Genomic DNA, 11,718 nt, shown 5'->3' with positions numbered 1-11,718 from the left:
GAAAGAGGAGAATTCCTCTGAAGATATTAGAGACTTAGGAGACTCTTTCTGTGTTTTAGCTAGTTTATTTGATTGGTGTTTGACCAGTTCAAAGAGCTTGCGGGGTCTATTCTTGGCATTCCCCAATTCCGATCTGAAGTATTCTTTTTTAGAATTGAGGATGTGCTTGTTGTAGGAGTTTCTCGCCTGGCGGAGAAGTTTTAGATGCGTGGCAGAGGGGTGCTGTCTCCAAATTCTTTCAGATTGCAGTAGGGATCCCCTCTCCAAGTTGAGGGAACCAGTGAGTCAGGGGTTTCTGTCTTTGATTTGTGTTCTTTTTAGTTTTAAAGGGGCATGGTCGTCTAGAATGTTCGATATAGACGCTGAGCAATGTTCATTGAGGTCACTGACCGTAGTTATATATGCGAGGGGGGAAGGTCAGATTTGCAGCGACCCTCCAGTTTTATAAGGTGAAGGTTCTTAGTGTCTCTGATCCAGCGTTTGGGAATCACCAGTTGCGGTGTCTTTGTCTTGTGGGTCCCAGGTAAAATGAAGGAAATGGCATGGTGGTCAGACCAGTCACATGGGTCTATGGAGATAAGCTTGACTGAGGATTCCGTAGAAATGATCCAGCCAAGGGTGGCCCCTTTTGAGTGGGTTGGCAGAGAGCAGGCCTGAGTCAGGGCTTGATCAGTTAGGAGGTCTTTGATGGCATTAATGTAGGGATCTTTAGGGTCATTCCAGTGCAGGTTAGAATCACCAAGGAAAATCTCTTTGGCATTGGAGTAAATCTTAATTGTGATGATTTCCAAGAGGTGATCGGTGAAAGAGTCGTTCGAACCTGGGGGGTGGTAAAAGATGTACAAGTTACAAAGATGTAATGAGTTGCTGCAAATGGAGAGGGCGAGGTATTCGCAAGAGTCAGTGGTGTCCGCCGTGAGTTCTGTGACAAGGAGGCAGGATCCGTAGATGCAGGCGACGCCTCCTCCTTCCTGCCTGAATGTCTGTCAAGTCTAGCAATGTTGTAGTCAGGAGGGACTAATAAGTCCAGGCAAGGGGAAGAGTATTCAATGAGCCATGATTCGGTTAATATAGCTAGATCTAAATGTTCAGCCATGCAACCTATTATCCTGGGTCATGTCCCTCTTGGGATTGAATAGCTATAAAATTACTACACACTGGGTCATATAGTGTGATTCAGAAATACCTGACTGCCTCTGCCGCATGCAGGGGTGGCAAAATAGTGAACATAACCGATGGGTTAAGGGGTCTAGAGGTGCCAAAGGCAAGTGTTAGAACCAAATTCTGTGGTTAAGTATTGTAACTGAGGCCCACAGACAAATTCACTCGAAGATGTGGTTGTAAGGAATCATGGCCATAGCTGCAAATGGAGACAGGAATGTAGACCAAAGAACTAGCTTACTGTCAAGGGTGGGTCCTTGCCCCCTTTCTATTTTGTCTTTATATTAATGATTTAGAAAGCTATATTAATCAGTGGCATGTTGACGTTCCAAAGATAGGCACTAGAAATCTTCCGGCATTACTCTATGCCGATGACTGTGTGTTAATGTCCAGAACCAGTGTGAGCTTGCAAAAACTTGTCACCAAATTCAATGATTTTATGACTGATCTGGGAACATATTGTTAAGATCCCAAAGATTCAGCTGAAAAAAGACCCTTTATGATTTTTAAAGTTGACCAGGGAGCACCTGGAGTTAGGGAAAAAGAGTGTTATGGAATATTTCCCTCTAGTACGCTCCGCAAATGTTGAGCCCTACATCCCTTTTTATTTTTGCCACGCGAAAATGTTTTATCTTATTAGAATCAGGTTTTGCATCGCACACTTTTTGGTTTTCTACCCGCTCAAAGCTTATTGTGATGCTAAACTAGATAGTTGTCCGTGTGACTCTAAATTAATATAGTACACGCTGTTTTTTTATCACCTGTATACCAAACCGAGGCAGGATTTCATCATCTCCTTATTAAAAAGTGTCGGCCGGGGGAGGAGCTACGCTGTGAAGCGAGATGGCCGCATGAGCGCCCGGCTCCGCTGACCTCCGTCCGTCTATCTACTATCCTGCATGAAATCCTGATTCTACGCCGGACCCCCGCACAGATGAATAGTTGCTGAGTCCATTGGTGTGGTCCCGAGAATTTTATCGCCCAGATATATGTAGTTATGCCGTGTGGCAGTTTCCGGCCTAACCCACTCCATGAGCCGGGGTCTCTAGTGCTGACCCTGCCGGGTCGCAAGTGAATAACACCGGCCGTGGGACCCAGACAGGGTCCGGTCTTGTGCTGCGGAGAAAATCCTAGTCTGGTTTGTGTGTAGTGCCATCGGTCTGCCTCATACAAAGGAGGTGCGATATTATTGACTGGCCGCGGCGAAGGGGGGTCCCCGCGCTGGCGGCTGCCGCCCCTGCCGGGTTGGGACCCTCGCTCTAACCGCCGTATCGTGGCTCGACTGTGCAGCCCCTGTCGCCGGACACCCCGCTCCAGTCTGCTTACCTGGAGACTCCGGGTACTCCAAGGCATTTCTCGATGTCGGGAAGAGAACGAGTGGTGGAGGTCTGGGGGCATGGTGAACTGTCTGTCAAGCTATCCACGTCGTCCCTTACCTTGCCTTGGTAGATGCCCTCTTGGATGACGCAGATGATTTCGCAGAGACGCAAGGGACCAACTTCCCAAACCACTAACTAAAACTTACTGGTTCTAAAAGTAACAGCAAGGATTTAACTAGAAATTAGGGAGGAAGGCCGGTACTGGACGTTGAAGTGTTGAGTTTGGGGTCTTGCTGTCGACCTGCGAAGCAACAAGCACAAAAGACTTCACTATTCTGATCTACAAGATTTCTCCTAACTATTCTGAGACTCTTTAGCTATTCTAAACTAGAAACCCTAATTCAGTCTGGATGTTCTGATGTTTCCCCTACCTGCGATCAGTAAGACGTTAGCCTTCGTCCAGTATTTCTTTCTTGGTAGTAGTGATGAAGTCGTCAGACGTTCTCTAGGATGAGTGGTCAGCTTACAGGTGGTCAGCTTGAATGATCTAGTCGAACTATAGTCGAGAATAAAAGGTTGGATTACTTTACATTCTTTTTAAGTCTTTTCGCAAACCTTCCTAACTATTCTATAACTTACTTGCAATTAACTTCTTGCTTCTTAGACTTGGGGTTCTTGTATTTTCCTCTAGTTTCATGAAAGAAAAGCATAGACCAAAAGACACACAAAATCCTATCAATCTTTCTTCAATCACCTTACATTAGGTACAAAACTAAATTCACAATCTAAAAAATATTGCACAAACTATTTCACACAGAATTCTTGTAAATAAATGTTCTTCCCTCAATTCTTGAGATACTAAATCAGAAATGTCCAAAGTCTCTTCCTTGCATCTTCTTCTGCTAGTTTAGAGTTCCAAAAATTATTGTTGACCTTTCTTGCGAAGGGCGCCTTAAACAAAAATGAAAGTACTTAGCTTTCTTTTACTTTGTCTTTCAGGGTCTTCATTCCGGTTGCCAAAGAAGAACCGCAGAGAAGAGGAGCGTCCAGCCGGTATCGAAAAGCCTTCAGGTAAGTTCCATCTCCAGACGCGACCTTCTCCGGAGGAAATCAGAAGGCAAAGCGCCTTCTAGAAGGCTGGGTGCGGTTTAAGTACTGGACCGCACCCAGCCCCTCCCGGTTACGCACACGAATGTGCGCGAAGACGGAATCTTCAGATCCCTTTCAGACGCGCACCAAAAGGCGCGTGTGAGGGATGCGGGGAGAGAACAGCCAAACCTTCTCAGAGCGAAGGCTCAGTTTTCAATAGTACTAAGTCCAAATTCCTGAAATGTAACATGATTAGACCACAGAAACCAGTGCAAGGCACAGTGAAGGCATGATAAAAGAATATACAATAAGTTATGAGGCATGAAATGTCCAGTCTTACACACATCCAAACACACTGATTTAGAAGCGTGCGGGGCGCACGGGACAGGGGCGGGTTTCAATAAGGGGAATGTTACATGTGTTTAAAGGGCATGTGTACTACATGAAGAGGAACGCGGAATCATGACAGTACTCCCTCCTCAAGATCCCCCCAAGAACAGTGGAAATGGGTTTTGGCTTATCTGGGTGTCTTAAATGAAAGATTCGGACCAATCTAGGAGCATTTTTAAGATGTTCTAAAGGTTCCCATGATCTTTCCTCAGGACCATAACCTTTCCAATCTATGAGGTAAAACAGCCTTCCCCTAACTCTTTTAGAATCCAAAATCGATTTTACTTCAAACTCTGAACTACCTTCAACAATGATAGAAGGCGGAGATTTAGGAATACGAGTTTGGGGATGGAAGGGTTTAATTAAAGAGACATGGAAAACAGGATGTATCAAATACTTGGGAGGAAGAATCAATTTTACACAAACTGGGTTGATTACCTTTTCGATGGGAAAGGGGCCAATAAATTTTGGATTAAATTTTCTGTTTCCCTTTAATTTCAAATTTTTTGTACTCAACCATACTTTATCCCCTGCTCCATACTGAGGTTGCTCAGATCGATGTTTATCCTTGGCTTCTTTTTGGGCTTCTTTTGCTTTGGCCAAGTTGAATTTAGCTTCTTCTTGAATGGTGAATACTTTGGATACATAGTCAGAAACTGCAGGTACGGAATTATCGTTGTTGTTGTTAACATTTTCGGGAATACTTTTAGGATGAAATCCAAAATTACAAAAGAATGGGGACATTTTGATGGAAGAATGTTCGGAGTTGTTGTAGGCGAACCCCAAAGGGCTTAAAAGATCGGACCATTCTTCGGAAACATTGGGCAACATACAACGAAGATATTGTTCTATAGTTTGATTTGTTCTTTCAGTTAAACCATCAGTTTGGGGATGATAACTAGAAGATAAACGAACTTCCATATGTAACAAAGAACTCAGTTTTTGCCAAACCTTAGAAACAAATTGGGAACCCCTGTACGAAATGACGACCGAAGGAATCCCGTGTAGTCTTATCACATGGGTCATGATTAAATGAGCAAGTTCCAAAGCAGTAGGAAGTTTCTTTAATGGAATAAAATGGGCCATTCGGGTGAACTGATCTACAACTGTCAAAATAGTATTGAATCCCTTCTTGGTTTCAGGTAGTTCGACTATAAAATCCATTGATATTGTATGCCAGGGTTGAGGTGGAATTGGTAAGGGCATTAACAGCCCACTAGGAGCTTGGTGAGAAGATTTGTGTTGAACACAAATGCTACAAGTTTCTACAAATTACTGAATGTCTTTGGACATTGAAGGCCACCAAAAGTTCCTCTTAATAAGTTCCATAGTTTTCAAGATACTAGGGTGAGCTGTCAAAACAGTATCATGGTGAAGATGAATAATGGATTTTCGAATTTTTTCATTAGGAACAAAAGTCAAACCATGGACCATCATCAAACTGTCTTTCTCATATAGAAAAGGATGATCTCTTTTCCATAGCTCAAAATCCTTTACCTTCATAGCTTCCTTGATGTCATTTATGATGTCACTAACAGATAAACTTCCCTGAAAACAAGAAGTTGGGATTACAGGATGAATAATTTCAGGTAGATCTGGACCCTTATCTCCAAGTCTAGATAAAGCATCCGCTTTTAAGTTCTCTTTTCCTGGACGATATGTGATTACAAAATTGTAGTCATTGAAGAACATTGACCAACGTAATTGTCTACCAGATAGAGCCTTTACAGATCTTAAAGCTTGGAGATTCCTGTGGTCTGTATAAATTGTTACTGGGTGACGAGCTCCTAACAGGTAGTGACGCCATTCTTCAAGTACTGCTTTAATTGCCAATAACTCTTTATCAGCAAACGCATAATTTTGTTCAGCTTCAGATAACTTTCTAGAAAAGTAAGCTATAGGGTGCATTTGGCCAGTATCAGAATTTCGTTGTGAAAGAATTCCGCCCAATGCAAATTGAGATGCATCTGCTTCCACAATAAAGGGTTGACTAGGGTCTGGATGACATAGGATAGGAGCCATAGTAACCTCTTCTTTAGGTTCTGAAAGGCTTCCTCAGCGGTTGGGGTCCATAAAAATTTGACTCCCTTTCTCAACAACTTGGTAATGGGAGTTATAATTTGAGAGAAGTCCTGAATAAATCTGCGGTAAAAATTTGCAAACCCTAGAAAACTTTGGATTTGTTTCACAGAAGTGGGACTCGGCCAAGTTGTTACTGCTTCTACTTTTTTAGGGTCCATTTCTATTCCCTCTGGGCTAATAATATAGCCCAGAAAGTCCACTTTGGAAACATGAAACAGACTCTTTTCCAATTTTACAAAGAGTGAGTTCGAAAGTAGTTTTTGAAGAATGGCGCGAACCTGTTGTACATGTTCTTCCTCGGAATCTGAATAAATGAGAATATCATCTATGTAGACTACACAACAGATGTCAATGAACTCATGTAAAACCTCATTTATAAAAAACTGGAAGGCGGCAGGAGCGTTACATAGGCCAAAAGGCATAACTTGGTATTCGAAGAGACCAAATTTCGTACGGAAAGCTGTCTTCCATTCGTCTCCTTTCCTTACCCTAACTAAATGGTAAGCTCCTCGAAGTCCAGTTTCGTATAAATCTTAGCCTTCTTAATTTGGTCCAAAAGTGTAGGTATCAAAGGTAGGGGGTACCTGTTCTTAATGGTTACATTGTTCAATGCTCTATAATCAATACATGTGCGCAATTCCCCCCCCTTCTTTGGAATGAAAAAAAGAGCTGATGAAACTGGAGACTTGGAGTGCCTAATGAAGCCGTTAGCAAGGTACTCATCTAAGTAATCTCTCAGATGGACGTTTTCTGCCTCAGTAAGAGCATAAATTCGACTGCAAGGCAAGGTTGCTCCAGGCATTAAATCTATCCTACAGTCAAAATCTCTATGTGGAGGAAGGGTGTTGGCCTTTTTTTTGTCAAATACGTCAGATAAATCATTATAACCCGATGGAACCCCTTCCAAGATTAGTATATTGGGCGATTCCATTCCAAAGTCAAAACCTTGAACCACATCCTTAGATCTTTTAATAAGGAAGCAATGATCCGTGCAAGTAGAAGATTGAAAAGTAATTGACTTGGTTACCCAATCTATGAACGGGTTATGTTTTACCAACCAAGGTATTCCTAGAATCATTTTAAATTGAGGGGCATCAATAATGTCTAATTGTATCCTTTCTCTATGTATAGGGGAACAATCCATTTCCAATATTTCAGTCTGTCTATTTACTGGACCCGAAGTCAATTCCTTGCCATCCACAGCTCTGACAGTTTATGGATGGTCCTTTAACAAAGACTTAAAACCTAACTGGAGGAAGAAATGAGAATCTATAAAATTTCCAGTAGCTCCAGAATCTATAATGGCTTCAACCTGTCTAGAGTAAGATCCTGGAAGCAGACCTCGAAGTTCTACTAGAATAGAAAAATGTCTACAACCGATGGGAGGTAGAGTTGAGGCCAAACTAGAGAACAAACCCGATAAACTGACCTCTCCTTTTACCGAGTTTTCTAGTTTTCCGACTTTTCTTGTGTGATAGCTAAGTCAGATGACTTGGTTTTAAATTTATTTGGTCGTGTGGGACATTCCTTTACAAAGTGTCCAGTTTTTCCACAATACAGGCACTGATTTAATCGTCGTCTCTTTTCTTTCTCCTCCTTTGATAAGGGACCACGGATAGAACCTATTTGCATAGGTTCTACAGTATCAGATTTTGAACTAGTTTCTCGGTTAGGTGCAGATCTTTCTTTAAAGAAAACTAACTTATGTTCAGACTTCCCTCTTTCACCCTTTCTTTCAGAAATACGGTGATTCAATTTTACCACTAAATCAATGAAAGCACTTATGTCTTCGGGAGGGTCTAAAATTTGAGTTATCATGTCCTTTAATTCGTCCCTCAACCCTCTGTAGAAGATAGAGACTCTTTTGTCATGAGGCCAATCTGCTTCTAAAACCAAACGGTTAAAAGTAGATATGTAATGTAATAAATCTGATGATCCTTGCTTTAAACCTAAAAGCTCATTATCTGCAGATTGAACAAAAAGATGTTTAGCAAACATCTTCTTTAAAGCCCTCTCAAAATCCTTAAAGTTATACAAAATCCTATCATTGTTTTCCACTAAGGGGACTGACCAAAGGGCTGCGTCACCACCCATGTAAGATAACATGAATGCTACTCTGGAGGAATCATCAGGAAAGGCTGTAGTCTTAGCTATAAAGTGCAAGTGACATTGTTGTAAGAACACTGAGAATTTATTACAATCCCCATAAAATCTCTCTGGAGGGGCTAAAGAGGTTGGTACTGGAGTTACAACTTGGATTTGCGTTTGAGAACCTGAATTGGAGGAACCCTGGAAAGTGGCAGGTTTCAAGACTGACTTCTGTTGCACAGAGTCTTGGAGAGAGGACAAATCTCTTCGTAAGGCTACGTTATCCTGTCTAATTGCTTCTAACACTGTGGCCAAATCCTGCAGGGTGATTTGATCCATTGCGTCTGGGCGAAATTATCAACGTGGGCTTAACTTCTGTCAAGCTATCCACGTCGTCCCTTACCTTGCCTTGGTAGATGCCCTCTTGGATGACGCAGATGATTTCGCAGAGACGCAAGGGACCAACTTCCCAAACCACTAACTAAAACTTACTGGTTCTAAAAGTAACAGCAAGGATTTAACTAGAAATTAGGGAGGAAGGCCGGTACTGGACGTTGAAGTGTTGAGTTTTGGGTCTTGCTGTCGACCTGCGAAGCAACAAGCACAAAAGACTTCACTATTCTGATCTACAAGATTTCTCCTAACTATTCTGAGACTCTTTAGCTATTCTAAACTAGAAACCCTAATTCAGTCTGGATGTTCTGATGTTTCCCCTACCTGCGATCAGTAAGACGTTAGCCTTCGTCCAGTATTTCTTTCTTGGTAGTAGTGATGAAGTCGTCAGACGTTCTCTAGGATGAGTGGTCAGCTTACAGGTGGTCAGCTTGAATGATCTAGTCGAACTATAGTCGAGAATAAAAGGTTGGATTACTTTACATTCTTTTTAAGTCTTTTCGCAAACCTTCCTAACTATTCTATAACTTACTTGCAATTAACTTCTTGCTTCTTAGACTTGGGGTTCTTGTATTTTCCTCTAGTTTCATGAAAGAAAAGCATAGACCAACAGACACACAAAATCCTATAAATCTTTCTTCAATCACCTTACATTAGGTACAAAACTAAATTCGCAATCTAAAAAATATTGCACAAAATGTTTCACACAGAATTCTTGTAAACAAATGTTCTTCCCTCAATTCTTGAGATACTAAATCAGAAATGTCCAAAGTCTCTTCCTTGCATCTTCTACTGCTAGTTTAGAGTTCCAAAAATTATTGTTGACCTTTCTTGTGAAGGGCGCCTTAAACAAAAATGAAAGTACTTAGCTTTCTTTTACTTTGTCTTTCAGGGTCTTCATTCCGGTTGCCAAAGAAGAACCGCAGAGAAGAGGAGCGTCCAGCCGGTATCGAAAAGCCTTCAGGTAAGTTCCATCTCCAGACGCGACCTTCTCCGGAGGAAATCAGAAGGCAAAGCGCCTTCTAGAAGGCTGGGTGCGGTTTAAGTACTGGACCGCACCCAGCCCCCCCCGGTTACGCACACGAATGTGCGCGAAGACGGAATCTTCAGATCCCTTTCAGACGCGCACCAAAAGGCGCGTGTGAGGGATGCGGGGAGAGAACAGCCAAACCTTCTCAGAGCGAAGGCTCAGTTTTCAATAGTAAAAGTCCAAATTCCTGAAATGTAACATGATTAGACCACAGAAACCAGTGCAAGGCACAGTGAAGGCATGATAAAAGAATATACAATAAGTTATGAGGCATGAAATGTCCAGTCTTACACACATCCAAACACACTGATTTAGAAGCGTGCGGGGCGCACGGGACAGGGGCGGGTTTCAATAAGGGGAATGTTACATGTGTTTAAAGGGCATGTGTACTACATGAAGAGGAACGCGGAATCATGACACTGTCCTTGCAGACCGTTATGGCCGCCATTGGGGAGCTTCACTCCTTTATGACTGCCAAATTTCACGAAATAATCGCTGGAAACATCGAAACTGCGCGATCGTGTTCGGCACCTGTTTTACCTGTGCACTCGCAGCAAGTGGATTGCCCCGCGACAGACCGAGACCCCGGTCACGAAACTGATTTGGCGCCATTGCTCGGGTCCCGTAATGCTAGCGACCTTAAGACTCTGGAGAGATTGCTGCTTCCACCACCGCAGCCTCTTACCGTGGGAATCGCAGCCTTGTCACTCCCTGCCCATGTGTTTGGCGACAAACGATTTATGCTGGGAACCCCTCCCGCCACTCCAGAACTGTTGCAGCTGTGGATTACTGAGTACTTTGACGTTGGGTCGGCGATGGGGGATATAGCACTGGTGGAGGCCTACGAAGGATCGGGGAGTTCGAGTGGACGCGTAATATCTTTCCTCGAACTGCTTATGACATTTGACTCTCTTGGGGCGTTGGTGGTAATACCGGTCAGAGCTCGTGTGAGAAATCGGAGGGGTCAGGGATGATGTGGTTGGTCGGGATCTGACCTTGGGGCTTTAGAAGAAGAGGGAGTTGCCAATTTACTGTTTTGCGGGAGGTCGGGCGGTGTTTGACATCTTCCCTTTGTTGAATTGCTTGAAATGATTCTGATTCATGATTGATTGCGATTTAGGGTTGCTCGTTTCGGACGGGGGGTTGAGGTAACCGGGGGCGTGTATGATACTGTCCTCCTCCATCTTTTCTCTTTTATATTTCTTCACTCTTTCTATATTTCGGGTTTCCGTTACTTGGGCGACAGGCACGCTGCTAGGGGGGGTAGGCCGTAGTCATCTGCAGGGGTGCAGGGTGGGGGGTTGGGGGAGGGGATTTTTTGTTTTTCCTTTTTTTGTTTCTATGGCCCTTTTTTTCTTCGTTTTCTTTCCTTTGCCTTTCCTTTCATTTCTTCCTGCTTCTTTGTCTTGGATCAGCATAATGGCTCACTCCTTGTGTCTCTTATTGATCTTTCGTAATTTGTGCCTTTATTTTCCACTGTATTATCTGTATCCATGGGCGGGCGCTTAACTGGTGCAAACAGTGACTGTATGCTTGTCTGTCCTGATTCATTTGACTTGGCACCGGTACATCAACTGTGGTCGTTCTAATTGCGGATGTTTCACTATTAGGCCCGCCCCTGGTATGATTCTGTATTATTGTATGGCACCTGATCCTTCTATTTGCCTATTACAAAATGGAGCCTTTCTTGGATTGGGTATATTTCTGATCCATAAAGTAAAATTAAACCTCATTAATCCTGAGATGTGATCAGTGTATACCATGAGACTACGATTTATTGTGCTGCCGTGCCTCAGGGATGTTCGGCTGGATAGCGGTGTACACTTTTTTTATAAATAAAGGTTTTCCCCCCCAAAAAAAAAAAAAAAAGTGTTGGCCTGCCTTATACCACCTCCAGCTATTAAATGATGAATATACATGTCTAATGGTTTACAGGTATATTTCTACAGCTGTTCGCTTACGGACTGAGGTTGGGAAATTACTCTTACATTCTTTCTGATTTTAACAAACTTTTTGTACATCATGGTTTCATGGTTTTTTGGGATACAGTGTTGTTTTAAAGATGAATATATGTTGTCCTTATGTTGATCTATGGCTGTTGTTTGATGACTTTTATCTTTTCTTTTTATCTGTTAACTAGTGCCATGCTGCTAGTTGTTGGAATAT

This window comes from Lissotriton helveticus, chromosome 2_2 (genome assembly GCF_964261635.1).
Source record: "Lissotriton helveticus chromosome 2_2, aLisHel1.1, whole genome shotgun sequence".
NCBI classification, from domain to species: Eukaryota; Metazoa; Chordata; class Amphibia; order Caudata; family Salamandridae; genus Lissotriton; species Lissotriton helveticus.
The sequence above is the reverse complement of the archived record's forward strand: the minus strand, read 5'-3'. Positions refer to the sequence as shown.